This window comes from Coptis chinensis, chromosome 4 (assembly GCF_015680905.1).
Source record: "Coptis chinensis isolate HL-2020 chromosome 4, ASM1568090v1, whole genome shotgun sequence".
NCBI classification, from domain to species: domain Eukaryota; kingdom Viridiplantae; phylum Streptophyta; class Magnoliopsida; order Ranunculales; family Ranunculaceae; genus Coptis; species Coptis chinensis.
This window is the reverse complement of record NC_141459.1, coordinates 57,039,234-57,051,241: the sequence shown is the minus strand read 5'-3', so window position 1 is coordinate 57,051,241 and position 12,008 is coordinate 57,039,234.

Genomic DNA, 12,008 nt, shown 5'->3' with positions numbered 1-12,008 from the left:
ATGTAAAAATACTATGCATGTAAATTTAAATTTTTCTATGAAAAAAAATTTCATATGAAAATTTAAATTGAAATATGTTAAGAAGACTGTGTAATTTTATATTGTCATATGTAAATACAAATTTACATAGGATGACGTCAGCCCGATTTGTCCTTAAGCCGAAATTATAAGAAATGAGGCATCCCCTTAGTTCTAACTCAGTTGAGTATAAACTCCCTCCCATCGGCCCATATTATATAACCTCCCTATTATTTAGGTCTCGTTAAATAACCTCTCTGTTTTCCAAAAAAGATATAAAATCTGGTCTGGTCTGTTTTTATTTACCATTTTATCTTATTTCCTTTTTTACCCTTTTGGGATTGAAATTTTTCCGACTATATATATATATATATATATATATATATATATATATATATATATATTTGCATAGTCATTGAAGTTATAAAAACTAAATTTACATAGTAACTTTTGGGTTTGAAAATTTTCCTCACAGAACATATGTAAATTTAAATTTAAATAGGTTAAGAAGACTATGTAATTTTATATTGTCATATGTAAATTTACATTTTCATATGAAAACTTAAATTTATATATGTAAATTTAAATTTTAATATATAAAAATACTATGCATGTAAATTTAAATTTTCCTATGAAAAAAAATTTCATATGAAAATTTAAATTTAAATAGGTTAAGAAGACTATGTAATTTTATATTGTCATATATAAATACAAATTTACATAGGATGACGTCAACCCGATTTGTCCTTAAGCCAAAATTATAAGTAAAGATTGATGATGTCAGCCCGATTTTCACAAGGGTATTTTGGTCTGGTTTGACTATGATGTTATGTTTTAAATAATAGGGAGGTTTTATGCATTTGTTCGCTTCTGGGGGGTTTTTGTGTAACGATTTTTTGGTGAGGGAGATTAAACCCAAAATCTGGCCGAAATTATAAGTAAAGATTGATGACGTCAACCCGATTTTCACAGGAATATTTTGGTATGTTTTGGCTTTGATGTTATGTTTTAAATAATAGGGAGGTTTTATGCATTTGTTCACTTCCGGAGAGGTTTTGTGTAATGATTTTTTGGTGAGGGAGATTAAACCCAAAATCTGACCGAAATTATAAATAAAGATTGATAACGTCAGCCCGGTTTTCACAGGGGTATTTTGGTCTATTTTGGTTTTGATGTTATGTTTTAAATAATAGGGAGGTTTTATACATTTGTTTGCTTTCGGATGGTTTTTGTATAACGATTTTTTGGTGAGGGAGATTAAATCCAAAATCTATGTTTTTAAATAATAGTAAGGTTTTATGCATTTGTTCACTTATAGAGGGTTTTTGTGCAACCATTTAAGTACCAAGTACTAGGGAGATTAAACCCATTGTCTGCTTATTGTTTCTCTAGTGTGGTTACTCTTCCCCTACACAAAACATGCTCGTTGTCAAGTCTTGTTCTTTAAAGATTCTCTTTCAGTTTGATTTCATGGTCCAATGAGTAAGCTTTAATTTCAATATGCCCAATATTCCCAGTGTGCTATTATTAAACAAAAACAGAAGTGTTGTACAAAACCTTTTTTTTTTATGCATTTCGTTAACACAAATTGCTTGCCTACACTTTCTCTCTATGAAGTGAAAATCTGCAGAGTACATAATTTAGGAGGCTGTGCAAAATAAGAACAAGACCTTCTAATACATTTAATGAATGTAGGGTCCTGTTTGGTAACAAGCAAAAGGTCAGACGAAAATTTTAGTTTCACTACGTCTTGAGGAAAGTCAAGTAAAACATGGAATCGAATGGGATATGAGTAAACGTAGAGCAAGAGTGCCATGATTTCTGATTTGAGAATCTCTTAATACCCAAATCTTTACAAGAGTAAAAGTGAGAGCAGAAATAACGGTGGAAGGCGCTAGCCACTGGCAGAAATGACAAATGAGCAGGAGCGGCACCCCTAGTAATTGGAATTGGTTAGCGCATATTGGATGTGATCCCATATCAATGTCTTGAAATGTGAAAAAACCAGAGCAACCTCCGTTTTTTGTGCTGTATCAATGAGATATTATCTCTAAACGGTCTGTTCAGCTGTTTAGAAACTAGAGACACATCTCCGCCTAAAACGAGTTATATCTACAAGTTTGTAGATATTCTATCTGATGTGTTAGTTTGTGAATATTTGATTCTTCTTGTAAAGGTGTGATATGGTTTTCCCTTAAAAACAAATGGGGACCGAATAGACTATTGATGAGACCGAAGTTCGACTTGAGAGCTTAACCGCCTACGATCTTACTCTGGGTTGTATGGGGGAGAGTAGAATCAGGTCTGGCGTAGTTCATAGGAGAGGTATTTATAGAGATCGAGAGTGTATCCTTGCTCTCCACGCGTCAAGGGTGTCCTAAACGAGGGGTGGAGATTAGGATAGCACGTGAGAACTGTTCTCATAGGTCTGCTGTAATGATGTGGAGCGGCAATCATAAGTAGCTTGGCGGGCCGTGACCCGGGTCGACGGTCAAGATATGTACAAGTACCCTTTAGTCATGATTGCTTATGGATAGGGGATCTGTGTCACTTCCTAGCGTAGTTCGCATGATATTGCAATCTGTATGTAGTGTTCTACTGGCTCATGGATGCGACCTGTATCCATAGGTCGATGTGTTATTTCCACCATGTTAGGCGCGTGCTGGATAGAGAATATCACTCCCTACACCCCTCCTCAAGAGGGGTTGTGAGAGCGACCTGCTGAGAGAGATCGGTAGCGCGCGTGGAGTATGTGAGAGGTGGAAATCTCCAACGACCTGTGAGGAATGGCTCGTGTTAACCAGGTGAGCTAGTGGGTGCGAACGCTTTGACGCTGCGTGTGCAAAGACGCGTGATGATCCGGCAGCGCAGAGAAGAAAACGCGGGCGCCCCATTTTTTCGGGATATGAAAAGACAAGACAGTTGGTTGGAAGTCGTGGGCAGCTAGGGCTAGGGTGTAATCATGATGCCTTGGAAATTGGAGGGGCGGTTGCTCAAAAATTTCACTTGCTCTCCTGAGACTTCATTTGGCTGCTTCGTCTGGTAGACAGAACTTCATTACCGCATCATCCTTCAGGTTAGTTCCCCGCCATTTTGAACCTCTTCTTCTTGTTTGGTGCTAAGCCTCGTGGTGAGAGTTGTTAGGATACCCCGTTAGATACTAGTAGCTAGATTTGTTAGGGTTAGAAGAGACAATGTCGGACTCGATGACACTCGATCTAATGAGGTTCGCTGTTTCTCTTGGCCGGATGACGAAGGTGAGGAGAAGGGTAAGTCCGTGTGTGAGATGGTTGAGAATGATAATGAAGGCGAAGGGCCGAGGGGCTAGCAATGAGGAAGATGTGGCTTGATCTGCGTCAGAATTTGAAGCTAGCACTTCAGTCGCGTGAGGGTCGCCGCCTTCAAGCGCCCGCCGCCTGGCTGTGGATAGACATGCTTTGAGGCGCTCCCATATCCGAAAAGAAATATGGGATAACCATAAGCGTTTATCCGGAGATCCATGAGCCCGATCGAACGCCTCGTTTTAGTGAGAGGTACACCCCACCCAATCATGGGGTGATCATCCGTGAGGGACAACCGAGGGCACATGACGATACCGCTCTCCAAGCTGGTTTTGCGAAGTTCCCCGAACCGTTGTGGGCAAGGCGCTGTTCGGCCAGGGGGAATACGTGGCTATTATTTAAAGTTTTTAACCTCTTGAACGCCAGTGGTGAGTACCGAATCGAGGTCGCTGATGTGATCGAGCACTACCTCGTAAACCGATCTAGGTCACTGAACTTTAGCCTGCAAACACGAAGCTACTACTGGCTGTCGGGCGCTTCGACGGTAAAGAGTAACGAAGTCGTGGGACAAACGATCGCTGCTCCTTGTAGGACGCCATCGCTAAGCGGGTTAAGTGTGAACCATAAAGTATGCAACTTTATCGGTGGGTAGCGGTAAATAAGTCCGATTAGGGTCAACTTGGTTTTGTTGAACTTTTTATCAAAACTTGTCTTTGTTGCCTATGCAGATATCCGCCTGAAAAAGGAGTCAAGTCGACAAGTGATCGAAGTTCGCTTTGCTTGTCGCGAAATGAAAAACAGGCCAAGCTACCGTAAGTTGCGATTTCTTTGAAGCGCTGAGGACCTGCCATCCGGGAAAAAAGAGTAGAGCAGAAGGCTCGAGCGCGGGGTAACTTGAGTGGGAATACGTCGAGGAAAGCTGTTATGGAGAAGCGTAAGAGTGATCTGGTGATGCGGGAAGACAGGCAGCGGGGCCGTACTGGGGTGAAGCGACCCGTTGGAATTGCCGGGCCTCTGGTCCAGGCGGGAAGGGGTCGAGAGGACGCTCCTTTTGATGTGGACGACGTTCTCTTCGACCTTCCAGAGTATCGACCTGCAAAGGCTGCGAGGGTAGCTGAGACCGCACTGGGTGGTGAAGTGCGAACTGGGGGAAGGGCGGCTCGCAGCTCGAGGGCGAGGCCGATGCCCGACTTCAGCGTCCTAGGTGAGGATGCCCCGGAGGTTGCCCCGGAGGTCGCTCGACCCAAGGTTGTTGGAGATCCCTCTGGCAAGATGAAGGGAAAGGTCGGTGCAAGGGAGACTGGTAAAGGGCAGTCCAGTACTAGAAAGGACGAACTGGAGCGCAACCTGATGTACATTGATGAGGTAACTGGGAAGAAGCGCTATGTGAGGAGGTCCGACTGCAGCTACAAGTCCATCCCTATAGCTGCTTGCTTGTTGGAGGGGATGACCCTGGACGGTGATAGGAAGGACTTGGATGCTAAGGAGCTGGAGTCGAACCTGAGGGGGATGGACAAGGCGATGTGCCTGGTAAGTAACTTTTGCGCTCTTCTTGACTGTGTTGTTGCACTACATGCTATTATTTGATGATAACGTGATATGTTGTGGCGAGCTGCCGCAATTGATTCTTTGGGTACCGAAATTGAAGACGGCCGCCGATCGCTGATTGGAAGGCGGATGTTGAGTCGCTAAGGGACGAGCTATCGAATCTGCGGGCTGTGCAAGAGGCAGAAAAGGCCGAACTGGATCTTGGCCTGAGAGGCCTCACCACCGCCTCGACTCGAGAGGGCCTCTGCGGTGAACGAGTCGATCGAGTTGAAGCATGAGGTGGAGGCGTTGAGGGGCCAACTAGCCACGGCGAACACTTATGCTGAACGATGTAAGACTTCCACTCTGCAAGCCAAAGAAGCCTATCTCACCATCCGTGCTGAAGTGGAGGAGCTGAAAAGGAAAATGGACGGCCTGCAGGAGGAGCGGGAACGCCGGACTTTGGGCGAAGCTCGGCGTGAATCACCGAAGCTGCCGCTCCTGTTCCTGCAGTCGTGTCACCCTCCCTCACTGGTCTGATAAGTGAGCAGCTTCAGGGGTCCAGCGATCTCCCTGTGGTTGGTGCTGAGGCAGTTGTGGCGTCCTCTGGTGATCCAAGCTCCGTCTCTGTTTTGAATGTTACTCTTGGAGAAGATTTAGGTGAAAATGTTTAGAACATTTGTTTAGCACATGCGGTTGTAATGGGCCTCTAGCCGTAAACAATAGAGCTAGTTTCCTAGGTTGACCTGGGCAGCTCGCTTTTTTCCTTTGTTATTGATTACGATGCTGGATGTTTAATTGGCTTTGGATTTCCGAGTATTCTCGCCAGACGGGGTTGATTCAGGAATCAGGCGCCCTTCTTGTCGTTAGGTCGCTCCTTGTATGAATGTGAATCTTGTTGCTATTTCCCTTTATGGCTGGCCTTGTGTATGAGAGGAATATTTATATTTGTAAGCGTGTGCCTGCTGTTATGAACTAATTGGTGCAGGTCGTTCATCTCGATGAGGGCGCCATGCTTCGTTTCGGGCGCACTGAGATATAGTAGCGGCGCGGCACGGGCTCGGAATGTGGGCGGTCAGGGGGTATGAAATGATGGCTGCCAGGTTGGCTGGCGTTTGGTGTCTCGATGCCATAATGGTGTGCCTTGGGAAGAGACGTTTCCTAAGAATAAATACGACCGGTCTAGGGAGAGCAACGGCATTTGCTCTTCTTGTTCTTCCTACTGCGGCTGTTCTCCTTCCTACCTGCTTCGGTTTCTCTTTGATTTTCCTTTTACTCAGGTACGTTTTTCTTGCTTTCGTTTAGATTGTGAACGTAGAAGTTACTGGTCGCTCTGACCATCTTTGTTTTGTTTTCTGTGTTCAGCTTTCATTATGGCTCGGTGTTTGCCCTACATCAGAGGAGAAGGGAGTGTCAGAGCGAGTTCCTCTCTGCTCATGGAGGAGATGGAGTTTAGCCCCTCATGGGGACCGGGACCGGTAAGAGGGAAAGCTGTTGTGGTCCGGTGGCAAGAAGAGCAAACGATCCAGGGGTTGGGTCGCCGACGGGCGGCATTGATTCAGTCGCCGCAATGAAATGAATGCTCCCATCGGGTCAAGGAAGGAAAGCGACGACCTGGGCCAAGGTCGTCACGTCACTAATGAGGGTTCGCTCCCTCGTGTTGGGGACGTGGGGAGCGAATTCTACTACATGGGGAGAACGGGGAAGAAGCGTCAGAAAACGCGTTCGATTGCAACTTCCACTCTACCATAGCGACTAGCCTGCTGAAGGGGATCGTGTTAGATGGGGACCGGGCTGAAGTCGAGGATGAAGACATGGACACGCTGGTGGGGACTATGGATATGGCGAGTTGTTTGGTGAGTATTCCTCTATCAGCTTCGTCGCTTTGTTTCATAAGTGATTCTGATTATGACTCTGTCCTTATAGTTTCTGGCTGGGTATGATAAACTCAAGAACGCCAGGCAACGTCGCCGATATCGATGTCAACTCCCTCGGTCGAAATGGGATGCTTTATGAAGCTGCTGGGGCCGACAAAGAGGAAACTTGACATGATGATCGCTAAGCACCGCGGCCGTCTTCTTGATGAGAACGCCAGGGTGGGGTCATTTGAGATGGCCGAGCTGCAAAATGGAGGTAGCGTAAGTCACCGAGTATGCTAAGCGATGTCAGCGGGTTGCTCGCAAAGCTCAAAGCGCGTATACCACGGCCTATAGTGAGTATGCCAAGCTGGACGAGAAGTATTGTCAGCTGACTAAGGCAGATGGGGTTCAAGGGACGGGTATGCGCGTTGTTCTGCGGGCTGCGAGGCATGTTCCTTCGACCAGCGCTGCTCCTCAGGACAAGCATGTGGTTGGTGCTCCGTGATGTTGATTCTGCTTCTTGGTAAGAAATTTGGTTCGTGTTGAAACGATCTGTCTGTTCTTTGCCCCTACGAGGGTTAAACATTAGAGCTGTGTTTTCAGGCTGGCCCTGAGCAGTTCGCTTTTCTTCGATACGGAGAACTGGTCTCCACGAAAGTGGCAGTTCGTTAATTTTGCTTTCTCTCGTTACCGTCCGACCGGATTTTTCTGGGTAAACCCAGCCAGATCGGGTGGGTTTGAACCGGTTATCGGAAACTTGTCAGTATAGCTCCATGGTACTTGTATGCTTGATGTTTATCTTATGCTTGACCGCCTGTAGGTATTACTTTCTTACTTATTTCATTGAACTTGTTTCTGAGATCTGTTCTCGTAAAGTGTTATGCTTGTTTAGTATTGCTCGGGAGAGCGATCTAGGAGATGTAAGTGTTTGACTAGCTTAGGCTTAGGGGAACGGGCCTCTCGAAGTTCCCCGAGGTCGGTTGGTTCTAGGAGATAGTTCTCAACGAGCCGTTCTTAATGTAGGTTCTAGGAGTATAGGTTCTCAACGAGTGAAACTCGGAGAGGTCCTCAACTTAGCCCAGACGCCCTCCCCCGAAACGTTCTACTTGCTCGAGAGCGTGTGTAGCCCCTGAGGGCGTGCTGCTCCTAAGAGCGTTCTCGCTGAGTTGATCCTAAGAGTATAGGTCCTCAACTTAGCGAGATTCGGAGAGGCGATGAGCCTGTAAGCTCCCCGAGCCGCTCTCGCCGCTTGAGAGCGTTTGTAGCCCTGAGGGCGTGCTGCTCCTGAGAGCGTTCTCGCTGAGTTGGTTCTAGGAGTATAGGTCCTCAACTTAGCGAGATTTGGAGAGGCGATGAGCCTGTAAGCTCCTGAGAGCGTTCTGCTCGCTTGAGAGCGTTTGTAGCCCCTGAGGGCGTGCTGCTCCTGAGAGCGTTCTCGCTGAGTTGATCATAGGAGTATAGGTCCTCAACTTAGCGAGATTCGGAGAGGCGATGAGCCTGTAAGCTCCTGAGAGCGTTTTGCTCGCTTGAGAGCGTTTGTATGATGCTTGTGGTGCGAGTGGCTTAGCTTGGAGATTTGAGTAAAAAAAAAACCGCAGTTTATGATAACAATCTTCAGTAGCTTACACTTGAGCTTGTAGTACACGTGGACATGAATTACAATACATACTACCACTACTGGTAAAACTGTTTTAGTAAGTATGTGTTCCAAGGTCGTGGCAGCAACTTCCCTTCCTGGGTTTTAATCCAATACGCTCCATTGCCAACGACGCGTTCCACTATGTAAGGGCCTTCCCACGTTGGTGCTAGTTTAGAGTCATCTTGAGTTTTCTTCAAAACGAGATCCCCAGGTTGAAAAGATCGAGGATGTACTCGTTTGTTGTAGGATCGCTTTAGGACTTGTTGGTAGGATGCTACTCTGATGGCTGCCAGATTGCGCCGTTCCTCGAGGAGGTCGACCTCTCGAGCTAAAACTGAGTCATTCAGGCCTGGCTCGACAAGCTCAGATCGGGTTGTCGTGATTGTCAGCTCGGTGGGGATGACGGCTTCTGTACCATAGCATAGGGAAAATGGTGATTCGCCGGTGCTGGAGCGAGATGTAGTGCGATGAGCCCATAGTATGTTCTCAAGCTAATTTGGCCATTGGCTCTTGTTCTTTTCAATTTTCTTCTTCAGATTCTCTAGAATGGCTTTGTTGCTGGCCTCCGCTTGTCCGTTGCTTTGGGCATACTGGGGCGTAGAGAAGGCATGAACGATCTTCCACTTGGCCAGAAACTCTTTGACTGTTTTACCTTTGAACTGGGAGCCATTGTCCATCACCGGTTATTGTGGTAAGCCAAACCGGTGATGATGATATGAGTCCAAATGAAATTCCCGACATGTGATTCTTTGACGCGTGTGCCAACGGAATTGCTTCACCCCACTTAGTGAAATAATGCGGGCGTATGGGGACGGGGCGAAGCGGTGCTCTTCGAGGATGAATGGTCCCATAATGTCCATGCCCCACATGTGGAATGGCCAAGGGCTCGCGATGTTGATCAATTCACGGGCTGGCTGTATGATGTTGTGACGAAATGTTTGACATTTGACACACTTGAGGACATACGATTTGGCATCAATCTGCATACGGGGCCAGAAGTATCCTTGGGAGATCGCTTTGTGGGCCAATGAGCGACCTCCGGCATGATTGCCACACTCTCCTTCACGGATCTCGGCGAAAATTAACTGACCTTGCTCTGGACTGATGCACCTCAGATGAGGTCCTCCTGCGGACTTGCGGAATAACCTGGCATTCAACAAACAATAGCTACGTGCCTGGTGTGGGACCTTTCTGGCTTCGGTACGCTCATCCGGAAGTGTGTCGTGCTGGATGTATTGTATAATAGGCTGCATCCATGTTTGACTCATCTGATCTTCAGAGAGTGGGCACAGGTCACTGATTGCCAAGACATGGTCCACTTGGTAAGCTGGTCGATCGACCACTTCAATGGTCAGTTGTCTTGGGGCACAGTTCGGTGTCTGGGTCGCTAGGTATGCTAAGCTATCTGCGTGATGGTTCTCGTCACGCAAAAAATGGTGTATCGTAGCTCTGCTAAAAGAAGGAAGCAGATCATTAACAACTTGAAGGTACTTGGAAAGGTTACCTTCGCTGGTAGTGTACTCTTTTGCGACTGGCCGAGCGACCGATTCGTCACTAAAGATTTGGATCTCCCTTACACCGAGCTGGATTGCCGCACGCATTCCCATTATTAGTGCTTCGTACTCCGCTTCGTTATTGGAAGTTGCGAAGTCGATGCGGACTGCTTTCTCTACCATAGTTCCCTCGGGGGACACTAAAACGATTCCGATACCACTGCCGCCGGGGTTGTTGGAACCATCGACGTAGAGGGACCAGACTGTTTTTATGTTCGCTTTTGTGGGTGCGACCTCGTTTTCTTTCCCATTTAAGATCGCCGACCGAAAATCTGCTAGGAAATCTGCGACGACCTGACCCTTCTGCGACGTGCGGGGGACGAAGTCCATGTGGTGCTCGCCCAATTCTTCTACCCATATTGCCATCCTAGTGGTCTTATTTTCTTTGTGAAGGATCCTCTTCAACGGGAGATCGCTAAGTACTTTGATTGGATGGGCTTGAAAGTAAGGTCTGAATTTTCTTGCCGAGTATAACAAAGCAAGGACTGCTCTCTCTATGTGGGAGTAATTCCTCTCTGCTGGAGTGAGTGTCTTACTTGTGAAGTAGATCGACTTTTCTGAGTTGTGTTCCTCTTTGAATAGGACCGAACTGATGGCGAAATCCGATACTGCCAGATAAAGCCCCAGAGTTTCTCATCGTGGGCTTTAGCTAAGACGGGGGGTGTTGTCAGGTATTCCTTAAGAGTGGAGAATGTTTGGTGGCATTGATCGTTCCATGAAAACTGCTCGCCTTTCTTTAGTATCTGTAAGAACGGTCGGCATTTGTCTAATGCTCTCGATATGAATCGGTTGAGTGCAGCGACCATACCTGACAACTTTTGTATTTGTTTCTTTATTTGCGGGTCGGGCATGTCGAGGAACGCCCGAATTTGGTCTGGATTTGCTTCGATACCTCGCTGCGAGACCTGATAACCGAGAAATTTTCCGGATGACGCTCCAAAAAGGCACTTCTCTGGGTTCAGCTTCATTCCGGTTCGTCATAGTCTGGAGAACGCTTGCTCGAGGTGAGTGAGGTGGTCGCCTACTTTCTTGCTTTTGACAACCATGTCGTCGATGTATACCTCCATGGTATCTCCTAACATGTCTTGGAACATGTCAGTTATAAGTCGTTGATATGTCGCCCTTGCATTTTTCAGTCCGAACGGGAGAACATTGTAACAATAAATTCCTTGCTCAGTGATGAATGAGGTCTTCTCCTGATCTTCTTCAGCAAGTGGTATTTGATTGTACCCACTATATGCATCCATGAATGAGAGCAGCTCGTGCCCACAAGTCTGGTCGACTAGTTGGTCGATCTGGGTAGTGGGAAGTCAGTCTTTTGAGTTTCTTGGTTGGCGTTGGTGAAGTCGACGCACAAAGCCGGACTTGTACCATTCTTTCTTTCTCGAACCGCCACTATGTTTGCGACCCACTGGGTAATCGACCTTCCGGATGAAACCTACTTGTTTGAGTTTATCTACCTCATCGTTGATTTGCTTTTGAAAGCGTAAAGACAATCTTCTAGGTCATTGTCGAACCGGTTTGGCACCGGGGTTGACGTTTAACCGGTGGCATGCAACTCTAGGGTCTATACCACGCGCCGATATCACCGCTTAACACATCTTTATTCATGGACAGAAAAATTTACAAGATGAGCCTTAAGTGTGGGGTCGAGGTTATCCCCGACATAGACGAGTTTAGGGTCGTCTTCGGTTCAATTCACTTCGCTTTTAAGTGAGTCGGTGTTTGGTTCAGCTGCGTTCGAAAGTGCTCTCCTCGGAGGATTGCACTTTGCCGATGCTGGGCTGGTCTGATGATTGGCTGGAATAGCCGTAGGAGTTGGAGCGTCTTCTGTGGTTACGACAACGGGTCAGGGGACAAAGTGGCCGCGGACAACGTAAACCGGGTGGTTTGTTTTAACAACTCCGCCGGTTGGTTGTATGAGAGCTGGTAGTGCGACCTCGAGATTTTGTTTGCACGCGACGCGTTCTCCAATCGCGACCTCGATTTGCATTTGCAATCTTTGATGCCTTTGCCTTGGCGTGATGATCCGGGCTGGTGAGAGGAAGTTCTTGTTGGAGGCCCCTGCGTTCTATCTTGGTGCGCTGGCTCTCACCTCAGCCACTAAGTCTTTGGCCATCGTATAGCTGGT